This window comes from Clarias gariepinus, chromosome 5 (assembly GCF_024256425.1).
Source record: "Clarias gariepinus isolate MV-2021 ecotype Netherlands chromosome 5, CGAR_prim_01v2, whole genome shotgun sequence".
Lineage (NCBI taxonomy): Eukaryota > Metazoa > Chordata > Actinopteri > Siluriformes > Clariidae > Clarias > Clarias gariepinus.
In genome coordinates this window covers 4,648,843-4,670,775 of record NC_071104.1, presented here as the reverse complement: position 1 = coordinate 4,670,775, position 21,933 = coordinate 4,648,843, and the positions used below count along the sequence as shown (strand labels likewise).

General features: G+C 38.9%; 3 non-coding genes across 3 annotated transcripts; all 3 read right to left on the bottom strand.

Moving 5' to 3' along the window:
• Nucleotides 1-17,905: 17,905 nt before the first annotated feature.
• Nucleotides 17,906-18,019, bottom strand: trnal-caa (transfer RNA leucine (anticodon CAA)). The gene is made up of 2 exons: nt 17,982-18,019; nt 17,906-17,951 (listed from the first exon to the last, which is right to left on the bottom strand). It is a non-coding gene; the product is annotated as a tRNA-Leu (tRNA).
• A 1,104-nt stretch (nt 18,020-19,123) lies between these two features.
• On the bottom strand, nt 19,124-19,237 carry trnal-caa (transfer RNA leucine (anticodon CAA)). Its single transcript has 2 exons — nt 19,200-19,237; nt 19,124-19,169 (listed from the first exon to the last, which is right to left on the bottom strand). It is a non-coding gene; the product is annotated as a tRNA-Leu (tRNA).
• A 2,229-nt stretch (nt 19,238-21,466) lies between these two features.
• trnal-caa (transfer RNA leucine (anticodon CAA)) lies at nt 21,467-21,580 on the bottom strand. Its single transcript has 2 exons — nt 21,543-21,580; nt 21,467-21,512 (listed from the first exon to the last, which is right to left on the bottom strand). It is a non-coding gene; the product is annotated as a tRNA-Leu (tRNA).
• Between the last annotated feature and the right edge of the window lie 353 nt (nt 21,581-21,933).

The window sequence follows — 21,933 nt, the reverse complement described above, 5'->3', positions numbered from 1 at the left end:
ATTTAACTCTTTATTTAGTTATTAAACTAATAAGGGCTCATACACACACACACACTCCGGTCTGGCAACAAGCTGCCCCCCCCTCTGAGGGTTGTACACACAATTCCCTCGGGAGGTCCAGGCCTGTTTACTCGACACGAAGCTTATGATTTCACTCAACCAGCCTCTCTCTCTCTCTCTCTCTCTCAGGCACACTCAGGCACACATAGAGCTCTCACACACTCAAACAGTAATAGACAGACACAACATCAATTAGACACAAACAATTGCAATTGCATTCAACTTAATGGCACAAAACAGTGCTCCTCATAGAAAGTTATGACACAATGCTTATGATGTACACCCGTACATTCCGCATAGGAACAGATATCAATAAATGCCACAAAACCCCATACAATACAAATTTTTAAGGTGGCTACAAAATGCTTACGACACCAAAGTGTTCCTCATACAAAAGGGTATTATTTTATTAATTGTTGTGTATCCTCACACAAACAATATTACTAATTAAGCGCAACTCCGTATTAACCTGCTTTCCCCTATTGCCATCCAATCAAGGCCCACTTGACAATAAGTACAAATTAATATCAAGACTATCTACCTTTTTATACTGCCCTCTTAGCAACTTAAATAGATACTCAAATGCGCTCTCTCATACCACCTGTTATTGCTGCCATCAATCAATGCCCTCTTGACAACAAAACAGACAAATGCAATGCTTATTTTATCAATTTACTATCAGTACAACAGTTAGTAAGCTGATGCATGCATTTCTTTCTGGAACCAAAGCCCATGTAGAGACTACTTAATTTGGAGAGGTCTTTATCAGGTGTCCTTACCACCACGGGTTATCCCAGCAAACAACACAAACTAAGTATTATAAGCAAAAGTTGCTTACCTTTTTTAGGTGGCCACCTGTTTGTGCTGCCCGCCAAGGATGCCCACGGTGATCAGCCACACCTTTGCCCCTTCACCACCCTTGCTCGCAGCGCCAAGATGTTGTGGAAATTGATTGAAGACCCAGGCTTTGGTTTCAGAAGATCACGACCTTTATTTATCATGCAATAACGGCCGGGGGAGACTGCAGAATCGCAACACTGTCCCGTCGGCTCGCCACTTATATAGTCAACCAGGACAAAAGAATTCATTCTACATGCAATGATGTCATCCTAAACATCTGGGGTTCATCAAGCTTCCCCAGCCTAGGGGCCTCAATGTATATATCGGACTGCTTATGCAAGCAGAATCTTAGGCCTATACGTGCAGCTCCGCACACACATTTCTGAGTACTTTCCTATGGGCTACCATTTATTCCTTAAAAGGAAGTAAAGTTACATAAAATCAAATAAAATCAAATAAAATTTACTTCCATACAGCTCACCTGAAACACTTAATTCCGACTCCGTGAAAATATCCTCAAATTCGGTATCATCAGGTATATCTAGAACAAAATATATTACGAGTAAACTAGATGACTTTACAATGTAAAATTCATAGTATTATTTTGGTCAAAAGTAGGTTAGAATGATAGAACAAGTTCATACCTGTGTTGTTTGGAAATACTGGATATGGGGTAGGATTATTTCGTTCTACTCGGTCATCAACTTCCTCCTCTGGTACAGTCTCTAAATAGGGAATAAATAAACAATATAAATATGCAAGAGAAAAAAGACATTATACTATTGAGTATTTATACTTTTATTTGTAACTTACGCAAAGGTCTCACAGTTGCTATGGGTCTTTGTAATGAAGAGGTATGCGTTGTAGTTTCAACCTCTTCGTCGGAAATTACAACAATTTAATTTTCTAAAAGATCAGTAAACATGTAAAACACTCTCTCAGTAACCTATCAACAAGTTTTATTTCACTACGCACATCTATGAGACAAAATAAATTACCTAGTAAGCTTGTGTTAATTTGTAACAATATCCTATGAGCAATCTTACTCTGTAATAAAAAATATGAATTTAACAATTAGTTAAAAGTAAAAAGTACATGTAAATTTACAACTATTTTAATAAGTCAACAGAAGATAGAAGTCAAATTTTTTCAAACTGTTTTACATCTCCATTAGGTTCTTATTGTAAAATAACTTAAATATCAGTTATTTTCAAGTGTTTCTTACCGTTCACAAAAGCCATGGTCTCAGAGGAAATGATGAGGTTCTTTGAAGACTTGGTAAAAAGTGAAGGTCTTGACTTGAGTGGGTGTCGGGTTGACCAGCTTTGGACATTTATACCTTGTTTAGATTTTGGCTGTCAATGGGGGTAGATCACACCCACTCATCCTTTTTCTAAAACATTAATTTTGTAGAATATATATCTTTCTTACAATAGTAACAGGAATAAGCAAACCGTGTAAAAATTATTTTTTTTTGTCAATTTGTATTGATTGTGTAATATTTAAGCCAGAGAAAGAAGGAAATGATTTATGTGTTATTAATACATAAGAATTTGCTATTCCAGTAACAGTGATCTATGATTATTCTCAATCCATACAATCATTCATTTATTGGTGTAGTTAATTCTAAAATAAATTAAACTTTGTGTTATGGTGTTAAAGAAGGTTTAGGAATCATTTGATTGTGTGTTAACTGTTTAATTACCTCTGTGGAAAAGAAGACACCAATTTTCTTAAAGACTAACACACCTGTAAACTTTCCCAGGAAAGGAGACAACAATTTTCTTAAGGACTAACACATGTGTAAACTTTCAAAACACAACTACCCTTCCATATGTCAACTTTGACCTTTAGCTGTCAAAAATGAATTATAGTAATCATAATATAAATAATAATATCACCTTTCAAGGGATCTTTCACATGACCTTTGACATGACCTTTACCTGTCAAAACAAAGTTTGACGATTTCACGCCTCTACCTCTCTCTTATGCTATTTTTTCATTTTGGTTGTGAATAATGAATTGTAACATAGTTTGTATTACATTTTAACCACACAAAAATTATTTCATGTTTGAAATTGTATTATTTTTCACTTTATTACAGATTTTGAACATTTTGATAATTAAAAAACGAATATTATACAGAACAGCAATAGAACAATGTCAACATTCATTATGTGTATGTGTGTAAATGTGTGGTCATTGACAGTTCCTCACTCTTTTCTATTCTCTTGCAGGTAAGTCTCTGTGTTTGCTAAAGCGTTTGATGTGATAGTCCCTGTTTTGCCTTATTGTCTCCTCATTGCATGCAGTTGTGACAGACTACCTGTTTCTGGCTGTGATCATTGCACACAGGCACATTGCACTTCCCACACCTATTGCTGACTTTGCGATCTTTGTTACTTGGGCAGATCGGACACCTCGTTCTCTTCAGTTGGCCTTGTCTGCTTTTTTCCTTCCCTGGGTTCTGGGTTTTGTTACTCCACACCTTTCCATTGCTTTAATGATCGGGGTTTGCAGTTGTGGGCAGCCTTCCAGTCGACTCCTCATGTGTGGTGTGACAAGCTCCTTTGAGAGCTCTTTTAGGAAGAGTTGTCGTGCATTGGTGATACCTCTGTTGAATTCAGGGTGCTGAGTCGTGAAAAAGGTATAGGCATTTAGGGTGGCGATGTCAAGGATGTTGTACCACAGCACCATGGGCCACCTCTGTGTTTGTCGCTTGCAGGTGTAGGTGCCAACCATTTGGTCCATGGTGTCAACACCTCCTTTGGTCTTCACCATTTCTGTTTTTTTCTTTCTGGTGTTTTCATCCACCATTTTATTGTGGTGCATCGTGCTCAGGAGGACAACAGCCATTCCTTTCTTTCTGACGTAGCTGGCCATAGTAATGCTGCCATTAAATCCAAACTCCTGGAGTTTGGATTCAATGGATTCCTTTGAAGGCTTCCTGGACTTGGAAGCCTTCATCAGAGAAGGGATATCTGGCTTGTTCTGCCGTAGAGTCCCCACAATAGTGAGATCCATTTCCAGGAGATGCTGCGCAAGAGGCACACTGGTGAAAAAATTATCTGTGGTGATGTTGCAACCTGTGTTTCTAAATCTACTGCACAACTGCCGGACAATGTTCTTCTCCAGATTCTTCTGAACTTCTTCCCCTGGTTGTCTCCCTGTGTAAACCATCTATACAACCATTGAGGGAGCCTAAAAATTGTAGAGCGAACTTAAATTTAGGGTTAGAGGTGTGTAGACAATTCAAGTGTACGTGCTATTACTAATTTCATGTGTGCCATTGTTACATTTAGAATGTAATAATTGTTATTGTCAGATTGTTAGATGACGCTGATGGTTGTATGCAATACTGTACATTTCACTACATGTTGTACATGTATAACTATGTATGTGACAATAAACTTTGACTTGACTTGACTTGAGGTTCCCATGAAATTGTATGGGAAATGCATGTGGGTCATTTTTGACCCACTTATGGAAACTTGGGGTAGTAATACAAATATTATAATTTCTTAAAAAGTATAAGAGGTAACTTAAACATTTTAATGGAATGATATCAAAAACATGTTATTTAAGGAATACCTGGAATATGAAAAGATAACAACTTTTCATTACAAAGATATTGCAAGAAAATGACCTCTCCGGGTCATTTTTGACCCACTTGTGCATCCTAGGGTTAAGTTGTACTAGCACAAATATTGTTAAGCTTGACTTTGAGAGTTCTGTTTATTCTTTCTACCATACCCTGGGACTGTGAATGAGACACATCCAAAACTTTGTTTTATTCTCAACTGTTGTTAACAGTTTTCTGAATGAACGCTGATCTATTATCTGAACTGATTTTTTACGGAATTTCAACCCTAGGCATCACTTTCCTTGTGAGAAATTTGATAACTGTTCTGGCCCCTTCATCTGCAGAAGGCATTGCTTCTACCCATCTACTAAATCTGTCTATTATTACAGGCATGTACCTTTTGCCTCGAGCATACATTATTATTTCCATATAATCCATAACCAAGTGCTTAAAAGGTCCTTCTGGTACCGATATATGACCAACGGATGTCGCTGTTCCTTTTTGACATTATGCTTAGCACATATCTTACATAAAGCTAGACACTCATCATCTATAGCATACAGCTTGATTTTTCTCACAACCTCTTCTCTAGCACAATGGTCAAATCCACGAACATCTGAAACTAAATGTGTTTAACCGTCCTGTGAGTGCTATGATCAGACTTTCATGTAAACGCCAAATACCTAGTGCATCCTTCTGAACTCCCCTTTGGAGCTAAATCGAGTGCTCGTATGGACCTGCTTGATGTTGAACCTGAGTATTATCTTTCAACTTAGGCTGCGGTTCTAAGGACTATTGGCACGTGCACTGCCAGTTGACACTTTGATGCTTGCTTTGCTTCTAAGTCTGCTACGGTGTGTTGTTACCTTTAGTGACATAATAACCGTCTTGGTAGCATCCTAACAGACATAAGGTTACTTGGTTGTTCAACATGCTGAATGAGAGTTCTGTCACTCCTTTTAACCCATTCTTACGTTCACACTGTTCTAAACAGATGACCTACCCCATGCAATAGGCTGTAACTGAGCAGAACATGGTTGTGAAGTATGCTAAGATAAGATGGGTTTAAAGTTTTCTCCATCTTTCCTTATTACTGCATATTCTGTGTGACTTCCTCCATGGTCTCTAAAACTAGAACCATAGACAAAGTAAGTGACTTCTGCTTCCGTTATTGGTTTAGACTCAAGATCAGGTTGTAACCTAGTAAATGCTAATGAATTTGCCACACAATCATGAGACACTCCTTCATAGGCTAAAGAAATTAATTTAGATGGGTTATCTGTGTTACACCTCTTTATAGTAAGGTCAGAGAATGAGAGCAGTGAAGAATATGCTAGAATGCAATCTTGAGTTAGAACAATTTCCCTTGCTCTGTTAATTCTACAACCTTATGGTGTGTATAAATGGTTACTGGGTAACCCATAGTCAATGTAGATGCTTTGTCATATGCATAATGTATTGCTGCAAGTCCCTGCTGATGGCATGGTGGGTACCCTTGCGCTACATTATCTAGCTTAGTGCTGTAGTAAGCTAGGGGGTGTTTCCTCCTTCCACTGCAGGTTTCCTGCATCAACACGGCAGAGGCATATCCATCTGCTCGGTTAGCCACATACAGATAGAACATTTTGGTATAATCAGGTATACTTAAATTGGTGCTGTCTACTTTTCTTTTTGAGTGATTCAAGTGCTAACCGTGTTTGTGTTCCATTTAACTGGAGCACAATCTTGCAGTTTTTCTTCTCTTATTACGTTTTTACTGCACACTTCCCAATTCAGTTAGGATTGAAGCCTATTAAGCCTAGAGAGGTCATCAACTGTTTTACTGTTTGTGGCAATGGTGCTTTACTTATTCCTTCTTATTGAGTAGGCGCTATGGCTATTGTACCATGTGAAATTAGCAGCCCTAAATATTTAACTTAAGTTAAGTTGTAGACACTTTATGACCTCCTTTTGCTAACTTACTGAGTCTCTTGAATGAAATCCCTATGACATGTTTCTAATGATGACGAACATATTAAGCAATCATTCATAAACTAGAGAAGGTTACCTTCTATCATTAAATCTGCTAAATCAGCTTTTTTGAAACCTGATGAAATATATGCAGTGAGTGTTTGAACCTCCGTGGCATCTTGGTACATATAATGTTTACCAGCATATGTAAATGCAAATAAATATCTACTTTCTTCCGTCACTGGAATACTGAAGAAGGCTGAACAAAGATCAATTACAGTAAAATATTTGGCTTCGAGTAGGACATTGGTTAGCAGTGTGTGGATCTGGAACATTTGCTGGATAATCCTCTATTATACTATTACTTGCTTACAAATTATGCACAAAACCCCATTTATTTTTACCTGGGAAAATTGGAGTATTACAGCATATGGTTGTTTCTTCTAGTACCGATGCTTTTACCAGGCCTTTAATGGTATGTTTTATGCCAGCTTCTGTTTCAGGGCGCAAAGGATATTATCTTATTCTGGGCAGTTTTACATTTGGTTTAAGTTGTTCTTGAACCGGGCCGGCTGATTTAATTAGGCCTACATCTGTATCATAGCGAGACTATAAATCAGGTGGGATCTGACTCTTCATTTCCCTAAACAATTCATCTTCAACGGTCTCAACTACCTCGGATGCTGATGCCATTTATGTTTGTGATTTGTGGCTGACTACAACCTTCTAAGGAATACCTATCAAGTTATTACCACACAAGATTTTGATACAGGTTTTCATCTGCAGAATGAAAATCAACAGGTTTATGGTTGACTTCCACTGGACTTCTTTAGCTTCCTTCATCCTTGGTTCTAAGTCTTTTGATCTGCCATTTTGTCCTACATATAATGTCACCTGAGGAACAGAATCAGTTACATTAAACCACCTCTTCCCCAAAATCACTCATGTACACTGTTTGTTGCTCCTTGTCGACCGATGATGATGTACAGTGTAACTAATTTAACCTTGTGCTCTTTTGTTTCTTCCTGTCATGTTTGTTTTAAGTCAGTATCCTTAGTTGAGTCATACATCATTGTGCAGTGAAAAGCCGCAGTGAGTACCTTCAGGATTTGTGATTTAATGAATCTTCCCCACTTATTAATTATTTGACTTAACTCCCTTTTTAGCTCCCCTATCCAATACACATTTACTTGTGGTTCTGCCATTGCCATTTGATTTTAATACTTTTCAGGTCAACATACAGTACACCTTTTAGAGAACACCATATTTGAAGTCCTAATTTACATAATGCATCTCTGCTTAATTAATTAACTGGTGTCTGACTCAAGCCTAATACAGATATGGTTACACTTATTGTTAATTGTAGACGGACTTGGGCGGGCATCTCTTAAATTTAAGCAGGTATAAACTGCTCCTGTTTCAACTAACATGGGTGTATTTTTCCCATCTACCTCAATGTGTAACATGGGTTCTTGTTCAGCATTAGTTATTAAACTAGCTAACTGATTCTCCCCTGTAGCACTCTCTGGGCACCCCTAATACCCCTGTTTTGGATCCCCCCCTATGGGTTTATTGGGCCTTGAACTTGATCTCAAGGGGGTTGTTGCAACTCCCCTCCCATCACACCCCTCGAGGGCTGGGCCCTGGATGTGTTAGGCAAATGTATCGGTTATGTCCAGCCTGTCCACACCCCCAACATACTCCGGGGGCAAAGTTCGCATGAGTGTCAGGTTCAGGCATCTGGTGTGAGCTTGGGAAGTGCCGCTGATGCTGCCGTTGCTGTGACTGCTGCTGGCTGGATTATCAGTAAAGGATTTGGCCCTCTTACCGACATCTGCCCTGCTTCTTCTGTTGCCAGGGTAGCTTGGACTTTTCTCTTATTTTTCTTTGTTAGTTCTTCCAGCTGTAACTGAGTCAGCTTTCTTTACAGTTTATGTTCTTGAGTTCTTAACTTCTGCTCGTCTTCTATTTTGTTCAACAACATGTGAGACATGATTACAGACTCTTTGTATGATTTAGAGATTAAGCCGACCACATCTTCCAGTTTACTTTTCACCAGTTGAGGCATGGCATTTCCTACAGTGTGTCGGAATAGTATAGACAACAGTGCATCTTCCTCAGGATCACTTTTCAGCTTCTTGCTTCACCTTTTTAACTGCTTCTGAATGTACAGTTTTGGTTTTTCAGTCTCTTGCATTCATAGTTCCCACCGACAGAAGCTTGCCTGAGGTCTTCTCTTCTAAGACCATAATCCATTTCCCTGCCCCTTCGTGAATGTTAGGGAGGCAGTTGACAAGTCCCTCGAGATCTTGAGTTGTCCACGGTACATAATATCTCTGTGGACCTTTAATTAAAATTGGGAGTTGTAGAGCTAGGTGCCTAAGTCTCCCAGTATTCCTTCCCTGTTTCCCACTGCCCATATTAAATGACAAATCCTTTTACCATCATCTTCTCCACTGTACAAAGATCTATGCCGATTCCTTAGTGTTGTATCCTTTTTACTTCTTACTTGTCTGGGTGTTATAGTGCCCTTGACTAACCTCTCTTCACTTGCTTCCCATACCTTTTTTACTTTCTGTATCCGCCCTTATCTCCTCATAACAATCTAACAGTGTGCTTTCTTCTCTATCCATTCTTCTATCCTGCCTCTTTCTTGACTTTACACTTGCCTCTTTGTAGTCTTCTTCTAAATCTACATGCCCTTCCATCTGCATTTCACCAGTGACTTCCACCATGCCCTTGAGCATAGGGAATTGACCTTCTGTCTGCACATATGCGGGAGGCGTAACTAACGCTTCGTCTTAGTTATTCCGTGCTTCACTGTCTAACCTTTTTGACTTTTTCCTCATCTGCTTTTTCTTCCGTACCTGTTCCTCTCCTTCTTTCTTAAACAAAGCTTAGACCTCTCTCTCCTGCTGTCTTTTCAACTCTCTCTGGACACGCTTTTTCTCTTTTGCTGCCGTCTTGTAATTTTTTACTAGTTTCTTAATCCACACACTGCCACATCAAATGATGTCATTTTGTAATTATCTCTTTAGTTCTCTTTTGCCCTTTATTTGCAATCTTAGTTATGATATTTCCATGCAACAGATGCCTCAATACTAATGTATTCATCTGGGAGGCTGCCATTATGCTTGATAGTCTATGTCACCACAACTTAGATATTCTTGCTTTATTTTCTGATTATGCACTTACTTAGTGACTAAATTTACTTACAGCATACAATATTGTATAATCACAAATTTATCTTCCTTTCTTAACAAAACTCAACAATGATAACCAGCCTCTAATATACAATATTTCACTTATAGGACTTGCCAGCCAGTACAGTCTATTTTTAAACACAGTAAATACTTTTATCTATAATCGATTAATGCCACAGTATTAATATTGGTTCAGACACATTCACCACTCCTGTCACACAGTGCTATGTGTGGGATTTAGATAAGGTATATGTGCAGAGGTGAATACTTTGGAAAAGTCTTTTAATAAAGGAAACAGAACATGAGCAACGTGCAGAAGCTAACGTAACCCGAGCTAAACCAACCAGGAGCTGAACTAAATAAGGAGCTTAACCTACACAAGAACCTAAATATAACATGAGCTGACAAGACTAGGAGAGAAACATAAAATCCTAAACATAAGAGCTAACCATAACTTATAAGAGCTAACCAGAACAGACTATATCCAGAAACAAAGAGAATATGACACTAGAACAACCTAATACATGAAGCATACCATTCAATCAGTTTAAGCAGCTTAATTGAATGGCATAGGAACAATGGAAATGTCATGAACCAGACAGACACAGAGAAAATTTAACAACTAATTAACTAACCAACACTTAAACACAACAGATACCCAACAACTAGAACACAATGTTATTTATGATCAACTGATAATACCTCAGCTCAGGTGAGCGCTCACCCGACCGAGGTGCATTCTAAGAAATGAAGTTTAGAACCGAAGAAACACAAAAGGAACCTAAACTTACAAAATGGAGCCTGGACGCATGGCACCTTCTGATGTTAACCGTGACAACTTCACAATATTTCTTTATTCATAGAACAGTGACAACTCCCCTCTATTTCTTTATTTATATATTTATACTTCGTACTTTGTCCCTGTTTTCTCTAGAAATTAGGGTTAATTCATCCATACTTGTCTCTTATATTCTAATAAGGGCTCATTACTTTCTTGATTCCTTTATTTCTTTATTATTTTCTTTATTATTTTTACTTTTCTTTTTCTTTTTTCATTTATTTTATTAAATTTTTATTTATTTATTTATTTACTATTTTTATTTATATATTATTAATTTTTAATAAGGCCTTCATACACACAGGCGTCTCCGGTCTGGCAGCAGCTGTCCCCCCTCTGCTCAGGGGTCAAGCCCTGTTCTCTGGACACAGCTTATAATATCACTAAACCAAACTCTCTCTCTCTCTCTCTTTCTCTCTCTCTCACAGGCACACAAAGAGCTCACTTGCATTCAGACAGTTTTAGACCAACACAACATCAATTAGACACAACCAATTGCAATTGCCTTTAACTTTATGGCACACAGCGGTGCTCCTCATACTTAGATACTAATATAAATTCATATACATCCGTATATTGCTCATAAAAAGATGAGATGAGAAATATAAAATTTCACCACCAGCCTCATACAATAATTTTTCGGTGGCTACACATTATCGACATACATCTGTACATTCCTCATAAAACGTTATTTATAAATATTTAGCTGCTGTGTACCCTTACACAAGCAGTATAACTAATTAAGCGCAATTCCTTATTAACTGCTTCATCCCCATTGCCATCCATCAAGGCCCTCTTGACAATGGGTACAGAATAATACCGAGCCACTCTCTCTCTTTAACACAAATAGATGCTCAAATGCGCTCTCTCATACCTGTCTTGTCATGCTGCCATCTAATCAAAGCCCTCTTGACAACATAACAGACCAATGCAATGCTTAATTTATCAAATTTGAGTATAACAGTTACTACTGTGAGCTGATGCATGCATTCTTTCCTGAAAACAAAGCCCATCCAAAACTACTTTAATTTGGAGAGGTCTTAAAGGCATTCTTACCAACACGGGTGATCCCAGCGAACAACACAAACTAAGTACATAAGCAAAAGTTGCTTACCTTTGTACGTGGCCACATGTTTGTGCTGCTCGCCAAGGAAGCCCATGCTGATCAGTCACCTTTGCCCCTTTTCCACCCTGCTCGCAGCGCCAAGATGTCGTGGAAATTAATTGAAGACTCAGGCTTTGGTTTTCAGAAGATAACGACCTTTATTTATCATGCAATAACGGCCAGGGGAGACTGCAGTGTCACACCGAACTCTGAACGCTTTTCGTTTAAATACCCTCTGATACAATGAAGTATTCAGTATACAGTGATGTTCCACAACAGCTGGGTTTCTTTAAATTCCCCCGTTCTATGTATACCTCACCTTCCTGGGCAAGCACATTCCAGGAGGCCTTATATGGTTAGCTTTTGCACCTACGATTCCCCATCCTATGTATAGCTTGGATTCCTAGGCAAGCACTTCTCAAATTGACTACAGAGAATGACTATTATGTTCCATTGGGTACCTAAAAGTAAGTGAAATCACATAAAAATTACTACCATAACGCCTGCTGCCTTCCTTGGATGTGGTAGCTGTTTCTCAGCTCCCTCTCCGGGAATCAATCCCTGGTTCCCTGTTATCCGTGGTTACCTATAGTACCATTGAAAGTTGATAGGGAAGACATTCGAATGAGACATCGCCGCCACAGAGGGTGGGCGATCGGCCTGAGGTTATCTAGAGTCACCAAAGCGGCCGGAGCGCACGAGACCCCACGGCTGGGTTTTGGGTCTGGTAAATGCATGCATCCCCCCCCAGCTCCCCTGAGAGAGAGAGGAGCATCAGCGTTTGCATGCATTAGCTTTGAAATTACCATAGTTATTCGAGGAACGTGTGGAGCGATCAAAGGAACCATAACTGATTTAATGAGCAATTTATCAAAACTGAATATTGCAAAAGAAAAGGCTGTAGGTATTACCAATGATAGAGTGGATTATAGTACAGCTGGTTTTACATGTATAATCCACATAACAAAGAAGCTATTGAAAATTCATATTTAAAAAAAAGCTAAATTAATTAAAAAAATATTAAGCTGAATATTGCAAAGTGAATGGTTGTAGTCATTACCCATGATAGAGTGGATTATAGTACACCTGGTTTTACATCTGTAATCCACTTAACATAAAAACTATTGAAAATTCATAATTTTTTTAGTAATAAATTAATTAAAAAAATGATAAAACTGAATATTGCAAAGTGAATGGCTGTAGTTGTTAGAAATGATAGGGTGGATTATAATACAATTGGTTTTACATGTGTAATCCACATAACGAAAAAGCTATTGAAAATTAATATATTTTATAAAAGAAATTCATAAAAAAATTTAAAATAATTATTGTCAATTATACAAACAAATAAACAAATAAATCAATAAACAAATAATCCATACTGTAGCCTAACAGTGTACAGTGGAACCTTGGATTACGAGTAACGTGGTTTACGCGCTCCGAGTATCACGTATAATGCATGCGCTTCTTGTTTTGACACCGAGCGTCGCGTCATCACAACTGAGCCAACGGTTTCTCTCTTTCTGGCGCTGCGGGTATACATCTCCCCTGCTGGGTCTTAGTGCTCGTCTCTTACTGGTATAATCAATCCGTGTGTGTGTGTGTGTGTGTTTTTCTTTCTCTTGCACTGCAGAGTGTGTGTGTTATGTGTGTGCGCGCATAATTTGACACCGCCGGTTCTCACACACACACACGCACACACTCTCTTTCTCTCCCGCCTTTACTGTGTGTCAGTGTTTGAGTGTGTGTGTTATGTGTGTGTGTGTTTTTCTTTCTCTTGCGCTGCAGAATGTGTGTGTTAAGTGTGTGCGCATAATTTGACACCGCACCTGTTCAAACACACACGCTCTCTTTCTCTTTCGCTTTTACTGTGTGTCAGTGTTTGAGTGTGTGTGTGGTGTGTGTGTTTTTTTTCTCTTGCGCTGCAGAGTGTGTGTTTTATGTGTGTGCGCGTGCATAATTTGACACCTCGCAGGTTCACACACTCTCTCTCGCCTTTAATGTGTTTGTGTGTGTGTGTGTGTGTGTGTGTGTGTGTGTGTGTGTGTGTGTGTGAAACAGAGAGGGGGTGCTTCACTCACACACAACCGGCACGGTGTCCAATTACGCTCGCGCACACACATAACACACACTCAGCAGCGCCGGAGAGAGAAAAACACACACAGCGCCTGTGCGCCTAAATGGAAACACTTATTGGTCGGGATTTATTTATACTTTTTTTAAGGTATCATGCAGGTTAGTTTGTTTTATTTTTACTTTATATTTTGTGTTAATTATTTTTATGTATTTATTTTTTTGGGTTGTGGAACGAATAATTTAAATTTTCCTTATTTCTTATGGAAAAATGTGCTTTGATTTACGGGTGTTTTGGAATACTTCCGCTTCCAGAACGAATTATGTTCGTAATCCGAGGTTCCTTTGTAATATGTTTGATGTCCTGTGAGGTATTTCTCTGTAATCTTGTGTATTCTTCAGTAAACTTCCTTAGTGACTCTATCTCTATAAAACGCCGGTAAGAAGCGTTTCTGAAAGATTTAGCTTCAGCAGGCTGTAACAGGAGAAGATCTAAAAATATATTTATTTGTAATAGTTTCTCTGTCCACTCCAGAGTAAGAAAATACGTTGTTGTTTTTTTTTTTTCATTTTTGTGTGTTTATTTCTTGATAAACAAATAAGATAATCTTGAATGTGTAGCGAATGTCCAATATAAAACCAACTTTACCGCGGTATGGAAGTATTAATATTTTGGTGATTGTAATTTGCCAGTATGACACCAGCTATGACATTACGGTAATTAGCTTAAAATCAATGCAGACCACAAGATCAACTAGTCTGACATAAACAAAAATGATAATATTTAGGAGCTTTATCCTAAAAGCAATGCTTATTTTGCTGTTTAATTTTTGGTAGTAGCTGTCTCCATGTTTTTGTTTCAGGTAATCTACAGTGGTCCTGAAGCAGCAAAACAACCCCAGACCATCACACTACCACCACCATATTTTACTGTTGGTATGATGTTCTAGCTTTTGAGGTGCTTTTGGTCTACTTCTCTGTGTCAGGTAGCTCCTATTTAAGTGATTTTTTGATTGAAACAGGTGTGGCAGTAATCAGGCCTGGGGGTGACTACAGAAATTGAACTTAGGTTTGATAAACCACAGTTAAGTTATTTTTTAACAAGGGGGGCAATCACTTTTTCACACAGGGCCATGTAGATTTGGATTTTTTTTTCTCCCTTAATAACGTAAACCTTCATTTAAAAACTGCATTTTGTGTTCACCAGGGCTGGATAGTTTTGTTCTGCAGAAAAGATATCTGAAGTCACAGAGAGATCCTGCTCTGTAGAACCTGCCTCACCCTATTTGTGCAATTACTCCATTCTGCCCTTGTGAGTAACAGTATAGTAGTGATGTCACTAGAAATTATCTGCTCTTGTGCTTTTGAAAAATAAATGTTTTTTTCTATGAACATTTAATAGGATGTTGTTGCATATTTGTATGGTTTGCAAAACTTGGAAGTTTTTTTGTAATAGACCAGTATATCAAAGTAATTTAATTGTTTAATAGACATGGGTAGTTTTTTTCTTTCTTTCTTTTTTTTTTTCAGATTCACTGTAAAACATGAAAATATTAATAACCTATTCGTGAGGTGGAATTAACCCAACATTCCAGTTAAAATGAACCAACATCTGGGTAAAACATTTGACCAATTTATGTGGTAGAATGAATCGAGCATTATAGTTAAATATGACCGAGCATTTGGGTTGAATATTTAACCCATCTTGCTGGGTTAAACAAATAACCCATTTTGCTGGGTTAAATTAACCCAGCATGTAGTTAGTCCGATATTTCCCCAGCATCTGGGTTAAAAACAACCCAAACTGGCACTTTGTAATTTACTTGCGATTATTCTTTTAAAATGTAACCTACGTATCTACAGTATACGCGTATTTAACTACTTCAGCAGTGAATGAGAAATTTTATTATTTAACCCTCTGAGGTCCGCGCACGCATATATGCGTTTTGAGGCGTCTTCCCCTGATGACGCCAATAAGAACTTAAATTACACTTTCAGTTTTGATCCTACAGACAAGATCTATATATTAATCGAATCTGTAAAGTGTCTACTTTTTTTTGTATGGCCACATGTTAAAAATAAAACGTTGTGCATTAATAAAATAAAGATAACAAACCGGGTGCGCTGTCTGTTGCTTTGGTCTGCGTGAACTGCAGGGAGAAACTTGTCATTAAAATGAACTGAAACTCAGCAAATACTCCACAGAGAGACAAAAAAACATATCTGTAGAAAGCTTGAATTGTCTACTTTTACATTTACCAAGTCAACTCGAAAACAAATAATCTGTTTTTATGTAATCCGTATAAAAGTAAGGAGTGGTAGAGATTCTCCTGTGTCGGCTCATTACAGCTAATGTGCTCCCGCCTCCCCGTGTGTGCGCTGTTCATATGGAAATGAACTGAGGTGAGCCAGGTAATAATGTACACGCCCCCATGTCATAAAACAGAAAGCTTCATCATTGAGTTACTTACTTTTTCTGCGCGTTTGAATGATGGCACGCTACACAGGTGAAGAAGCACTTTAGATGATTCTGGACAGCGATGAAGAATATACTTTCTCATCAGAGGAAGAGCAAGACTCAGACGAGGAACGTCTTTATTTTGAACAGCATCTGGACGCAACGGAGGATGTAATTCCTGACGAGTAAGTCTTTTATTTTCACCATCATTGCTCTATATTTTATATGTACATTTCGAAAATACTAAATGCCAGCAAGAGTAAGATTGGTTAAAATATGAAATCTGTATGCTACCTACAAGCCCGCAATAAAATCTGATTACGATCTGTCTAAAGTTTGATTTATATATATATATATATATATATATATATATATATATATAAATTTCAAATTGTTCACCAGCTGTTGTTTGCGAATGATTGAATGCGCGTCCATTCTTATCAATTTTCGTTTTGGTTTAGGACTGAGGCTGCATATATATATATATATATATATATATATATATATATATATATATATATATATATATAGTTATATTTAACTAACATTAACAACAATGTGTACTTACTCGTGGTTTTCCAGCGAACTCGAAACAGAACGACACTTACGGGTCTTTTTTGTGCACGACGCCGGTGATGCAGCCTATGATATATATATATCATAGTGAACTGTAGTGTATTGTAGAAAAAATGTAGTCCAGTATTGGTAAATTTGTTGGTCATTTGTATTGTCAGCATTACATGTTCTGGTAATTACAAAGAGCAGTTTATATTCAGCTATATATATATATATAAGCTATTTCAGCAGAGATCTTATCACTGGCAGTATCTGGTACCGTACGCCAGGAGACAGTAGACATATTTTGATAAGGTCTCAGGGCAAAGAACACCAATTCAGCTCAGCTAGCCAAGTACATTGGATAAGTAAATATAGTAGTTAGAAAGTTGGCAGAGTAATGGATGAGGAAGGGCTAACCTCAATTGTAAAATGCTATTCTGTATCAGATGACGGTTAAATATAATTTCCAAGACTACATGGTTCTGCAGTTATTCTGTCTGGATACTACACAGAAGGTGACATTTTTAAAACTTTGCTCCACTTTAATTCCTACCACACAATGGCGTACCTGTAGAAGACAGACAGCAGTGTTCTCCAAACTGTAGAAAATTGTATCAAGGAAAGAATGGCCTGGCCATTTCCAACATCCGGATAAAGTCATGTAACTTGATTTTGGTAGTGTTCTTAGCAGCACATGGATGTCCATGTCCATTGTCAAATCTTAGGACAATAGCAAACTAAGTCAGGAGGTGAAGTCATCTGGCCTTCTACAGAACGATGCTGACTGGAAATGCAAGATAGAGTGGCAGAACTAAGCCAAAGTCGTCTCTCTGCAGGATCATTAAAGTTGGATGTCAAGGCTTTGTCGGACGTTCGGTTCAAAAGGTATCTAACACACTCTGTGAAACAGGTAGTTCAGAAACTAAGTCAAAACTGTGTCATGTTCCTCAAACTATTTCTGAAGCAATTTTGTTGTGTGGCAGCACCCAGCATCCTACTGAAACAGGCAACTGCAATTAGGGAATACCACTGCAGTGAAGAAATGTCCTTGGACTGCAACATATTAAGGGTAGTTAGCACATGTCAAAATCGACTCCGCAAGAATGCTAGAAGAGCCGGCTACCCAGTAGAAGATTGCCTGTTATATTGCATTGCCACCTTTCGATTGGACATCCAGGTGCCCTCATTTGTCCAGGTAAGCCAAAATACATGCAAGTTATTTTAAAACAGTCATACATGTCAGAAGTGGGATTCGAACCCACGCCTCCAATCGGAGACCAGAATCCTCCTCATCACAGGGGAAAGGTATTAACCTTGAGTCTGGCGCCTTAGACCGCTCGGCCATCCTGACACCTGGCAAACTGTTTCAACAGAGGTCTTATCACTGGTAGTATTTGTTACCATATGCCAGGAGACAGTAGACATATTTTGATAAGGTCTCAAGCCAAAGCACACCAATTCAGCTCAGCTAGCCAAGTACATTGTGGATAAGTAACTATAGTACTTAGAAAGTTGGCAGGGTAATAGATGAGAAAGGGCTAACCTCAATTGTAAAATGCTATTCTGTATCAGATGACGGTTAAATATAATTTCCAAGACTACATGATTCTCCAGTTATTCTGTCTGGATTCTACACAGAAAGTGACATTTTTTAAAAATTTGCTCCACTTTAAATCCTACCACACAATGGCCTAACTGTAGTAGACAGACAGCAGTGTTCTCCAAACTGTAGAAAATTGTATCAAGGAAAGAATGGCCTGGCCATTTCCAAGATCCGGATAAAGTCATGTAACTTGATTTTAGTAGTGTTCTTAGCAGCACATGGATGTCCATGTCCATTGTCAAATCTTAGGACAATAGCAAACTAAGTCAAGAGGTGAAGTCATCTGGCCTTCTACAGAACGATGCTGACTGGAAATGCAAGATAGAGTGGCAGAACTAAGCCAAAGTCGTCTCTCTGCAAGATCATTAAAGTTGGATGTCAAGGCTTTGTCGGACGTTCGGTTCAAAAGGTATCTAACACACTCTGTGAAACAGGTAGTTCAGAATTCTGCTGATTCAGACTCTGATTCTGCACAATGAGCATCCATGTGGATATGAGTCAAAAGGGGCAGAACCGCAGTAATCGGCATGTGCGTCGCACCTTGAAAACTGTGTCATGTTCCTCAAACTATTTCTGAAGCAATTTTGTTGTGTGGCAGCACCCAGCATCCTACTGAAACAGGCAACTGCAATTAGGGAATACCACTGCAGTGAAGAAATGTCCTTGGACTGCAACATATTAAGGGTAGTTAACACATGTCAAAATCGACTCCGCAAGAATGCTAGAAGAGCCGGCTACCCAGTAGAAGATTGCCTGTTATATTGCATTGCCACCTTTCGATTGGACATCCAGGTGCCCTCATTTGTCCAGGTAAGCCAAAATACATGCAAGTTATTTTAAAACAGTCATACATGTCAGAAGTGGGATTCGAACCCACGCCTCCAATCGGAGACCAGAATCCTCCTCATCACAGGGGAAAGGTATTAACCTTGAGTCTGGCGCCTTAGACCGCTCGGCCATCCTGACACCTGGCAAACTGTTTCAACAGAGGTCTTATCACTGGTAGTATTTGGTACCATATGCCAGGAGACAGTAGACATAATTTGATGAGGTCTCAAGCCAAAGAACACCAATTCAGCTCAGCTAGCCAAGTACATTGTGGATAAGTAACTATAGTTCTTAGAAAGTTGGCAGAGTAATGGATGAGAAAGGGCTAACCTCAATTGTAAAATGCTATTCTGTATCAGATGACGGTTAAATATCATTTCCAAGACTACATAGTTCTGCAGTTATTCTGTCTGGATACTACACAGAAAGTGACATTTTTAAAACTTTGCTCCACTTTAATTCCTACCACACAATGGTCTACCTGTAGAAGACAGACAGCAGTGTTCTCCAAACTGTAGAAAATTGTATCAAGGAAAGAATGGCCTGGCCATTTCCAACATCCGGATAAAGTCATGTAACTTGATTTTGGTAGTGTTCTTAGCAGCACATGGATGTCCATGTCCATTGTCAAATCTTAGGACAATAGCAAACTAAGTCAGGAGGTGAAGTCATCTGGCCTTCTACAGAACGATGCTGACTGGAAATGCAAGATAGAGTGGCAGAACTAAGCCAAAGTCGTCTCTCTGCAGGATCATTAAAGTTGGATGTCAAGGCTTTGTCGGACGTTCGGTTCAAAAGGTATCTAACACACTCTGTGAAACAGGTAGTTCAGAATTCTGCTGATTCAGACTCTGATTCTGCACAATGAGCATCCATGTGGATATGAGTCAAAAGGGGCAGAACCGCAGTAATCGGCATGTGCGTCGCACCTTGAAAACTGTGTCATGTTCCTCAAACTATTTCTGAAGCAATTTTGTTGTGTGGCAGCTCCCAGCATCCTACTGAAACAGGCAACTGCAATTAGGGAATACCACTGCAGTGAAGAAATGTCCTTGGACTGCAACATATTAAGGGTAGTTAGCACATGTCAAAATCGACTCCGCAAGAATGCTAGAAGAGCCGGCTACCCAGTAGAAGATTGCCTGTTATATTGCATTGCCACCTTTCGATTGGACATCCAGGTGCCCTCATGTGTCCAGGTAAGCCAAAATACATGCAAGTTATTTTAAAACAGTCATACATGTCAAAAGTGGGATTCGAACCGACGCCTCCAATCGGAGAGCAGAATCCTCCTTATCACAGGGGAAAGGTATTAACCTTGAGTCTGGCGCCTTAGACCGCTCGGCCATCCTGACACCTGGCAAACTGTTTCAACAGAGGTCTTATCACTGGTAGTATTTGTTACCATATGCCAGGAGACAGTAGACATAATTTGATGAGGTCTCAAGCCAAAGAACACCAATTCAGCTCAGCTAGCCAAGTACATTGTGGATAAGTAACTATAGTAGTTAGAAAGTTGGCAGAGTAATGGATGAGAAAGGGCTAACCTCAATTGTAAAATGCTATTCTGTATCAGATGATGGTTAAATATAATTTCCAAGACTACATGGTTCTGCAGTTATTCTGTCTGGATACTACACAGAAAGTGACATTTTTTAAAATTTGCTCCACTTTAATTCCTACCACACAATGGCCTACCTGTAGAAGACAGACAGCAGTGTTCTCCAAACTGTAGAAAATTGTATCAAGGAAAGAATGGCCTGGCCATTTCCAACATCCGGATAAAGTCATGTAACTTGATTTTAGTAGTGTTCTTAGCAGCACATGGATGTCCATGTCCATTGTCAAATCCTAGGACAATAGCAAACTAAGTCAAGAGGTGAAGTCATCTGGCCTTCTACAGAACGATGCTGACTGGAAATGCAAGATAGAGTGGCAGAACTAAGCCAAAGTCGTCTCTCTGCAAGATCATTAAAGTTGGATGTCAAGGCTTTGTCGGACGTTCGGTTTAAAAGGTATCTAACACACTCTGTGAAACAGGTAGTTTAGAAACTAAGTCAAAACTGTGTCATGTTCCTCAAACTATTTCTGAAGCAATTTTGTTGTGTGGCAGCACCCAGCATCCTACTGAAACAGGCAACTGCAATTAGGGAATACCACTGCAGTGAAGAAATGTCCTTGGACTGCAACATATTAAGGGTAGTTAGCACATGTCAAAATCGACTCCGCAAGAATGCTAGAAGAGCCGGCTACCCAGTAGAAGATTGCCTGTTATATTGCATTGCCACCTTTCGATTGGACATCCAGGTGCCCTCATTTGTCCAGGTAAGCCAAAATACATGCAAGTTATTTTAAAACAGTCATACATGTCAGAAGTGGGATTCGAACCCACGCCTCCAATCGGAGACCAGAATCCTCCTCATCACAGGGGAAAGGTATTAACCTTGAGTCTGGCGCCTTAGACCGCTCGGCCATCCTGACACCTGGCAAACTGTTTCAACAGAGGTCTTATCACTGGTAGTATTTGGTACCATATGCCAGGAGACAGTAGACATAATTTGATGAGGTCTCAAGCCAAAGAACACCAATTCAGCTAAGCTAGCCAAGTACATTGTGGATAAGTAACTATAGTTCTTAGAAAGTTGGCAGAGTAATGGATGAGAAAGGGCTAACCTCAATTGTAAAATGCTATTCTGTATCAGATGATGGTTAAATATCATTTCCAAGACTACATGGTTCTGCAGTTATTCTGTCTGGATACTACACAGAAAGTGACATTTTTTAAAATTTGCTCTACTTTAATTCCTACCACACAATGGCCTACCTGTAGAAGA